We start from the raw sequence: 2,314 nt of genomic DNA, 5'->3' as shown, positions 1-2,314 counted from the left end.
AAATTCCGTATATATGTGTTAGTATACTGTATTGGTGTTTTTCTTTCTGGCTTACTTCACTCTCTATAATCGGCTCTAGTTTCATCCACCTCATTAGAACTGATTCAAATGTATTCTTTTTAATGGCTGAGTAATACTCCATTGTGTATATGTACCACTGCTTCGCTTATCCATTCATCTGCTGATGGACATCTAGGTTGCTTCCATGTCCTGGCTATTATAAACAGTGCTGCGATGAACATTGGGGTACACATGTCTCTTTCTCTTCTGGTTTCCTCAGTGTGTATGCCCAGCAGTGGGATTGCTGGGTCATATGGCAGTTCTATTTCCAGTTTTTTAAGGAATCTCCACACTGTTCTCCATAGTGGCTGGACTAGTTTGCATTCCCACCAACAGTGTCAGAGGGTTCCCTTTTCTCTACACCCTCTCCAGCATTTATTGCTTGTAGACTTTTGAATCACAGCCATTCTGACTGGCACGAAAAGGTACCTCATAGTGGTTTTGATTTGCATTTCTCTGATAATGAGTGATGTTGAGCATCTTTTCATGTGTTTGTTAGCCATCTGTATGTCTTCTTTGGTGAAATGTCTATTTAGTTCTTAGGTCCATTTTTTGATTGGGTCGTTTATTTTTCTGTAATTGAGCTGTGGGAGTTGCTTGTATATTTTTGAGATTAGTTGTCTGTCAGTTGCTTCATTTGCTATTATTTTCTCCCATTCTGAAGGCTGTCTTTTCACCTTGCTTATAGTTTCTTTTGTTGTGCAGAAGCTTTTAATTTTAATTAGGTCCCATTTGTTTATTTTTGCTTTTATTTCCAATATTCTGCGAGGTGGGCCATAGAGGATCCTGCTGTGATGTATGTTTGGAGAGTGTTTTGCCTACTCTCCTCTAGGAGTTTTATAGTTTCTGGTCTTACATTTAGATCTTTAATCCATTTTGAGTTTATTTTTGTGTATGGTTTGTTAATGTGGTGTATATTACATTGATTGATTTGTGGATATTGAAGAATCCTTGCATCCCTGGGATAAAGCCCACTTGGTCATGGTGTATGATCTTTTTAATGTGTTGTTGGATTCTGATTGGTAGAATTTTGTTAAGGATTTTTGTCATCTATGTTCATCAATGATATTGGCCTATAGTTTCTTTTTTTGTGGGATCTTTGTCAGGTTTTGGTATTAGGGTGATGGTGGCCTCATAGAATGAGTTTGGAAGTCTACCTTCCTCTGCAATTTTCTGGAAGAGTTTGAGTAGGATAGGTGTTAGCTCTTCTCTAAATTTTTGATAGAATTCAGCTGTGAAGCCATCTGGACCTGGGCTTTTATTTGCTGGAAGATTTTTGATTATAGTTTCAATTTCCGTGCTTGTGATGGGTCTGTTAAGATTTTCTATTTCTTCCTGGTTCAATTTTGGAAAGTTGTACTTTTCTAAGAATTTGTCCATTTCTTCCACGTTGTCCATTTTGTTGGCATATAATTGCTGATAGTAGTCTCTTATGATCCTTTGTATTTCTGTGTTGTTTGTTGTGATCTCTCCATTTTCATTTCTAATTTTGTTGATTTCATTTTCTCCCTTTGTTTCTTGATGAGTCTGGCTAATGGTTTGTCAATTTTATTTATCTTTTCAAAGAACCAGCTTTTGGCTTTGTTGATTTTTGCTATGGTCTCCTTTTTTTTCTTTTTTCATTTATTTCTGCCGTAATTTTAAAGATTTCTTTCCTTCTACTAACCCTGGGGTTCTTCATTTCTTCCTTTTCTAGTTGCTTTAGGTGTAGAGTTAGGTTATTTATTTGACTTTTTTCTTGTTTCTTGAGGTATACCTGTATCGCTATGAACTCTCCCCTTAGCACTGCTTTTACAGTGTCCCACAGGTTTTGTGTTGTTGTGTTTTCATTTTCATTCATTTCTATGCATAAGTTGATTTCTTTTTTGATTTCTTCTGTGATTTGTTGGTTATTCAGCAGCCTGTTTTTCAGCCTCCATATGTTGATTTTTAATAGTTTTACTCCTGTAATTGAGATCTAATCTTACTGCATTGTGGTCAGAAAACATGCTTGGAATGATTTCAATTTTTTTGAATTTACCAAGGCTAGATTTATGGGCCAGGATATGATCTATCCTGAAGAAGGTTCCATGTGCGCTTTATAAAAAGGTGAAATTCATTGTTTTTGGGTAAAATGTCCTATAGATATCAATTAGGTCTAACTGGTCTATTGTATCATTTAAAGTTTGTGTTTCTTTGTTAATTTTCTGTTTAGTTGATCTATCCATAGGTGTGAGTGGGGTATAAAGTCTCCCACTATTATTGTGTTATTGTT

Source organism: Bison bison, unplaced genomic scaffold (genome assembly GCF_000754665.1).
Source record: "Bison bison bison isolate TAMUID 2011002044 unplaced genomic scaffold, Bison_UMD1.0 scf7180017864506, whole genome shotgun sequence".
NCBI classification, from domain to species: domain Eukaryota; kingdom Metazoa; phylum Chordata; class Mammalia; order Artiodactyla; family Bovidae; genus Bison; species Bison bison.
Note: the sequence above shows the minus strand (reverse complement) of the source record.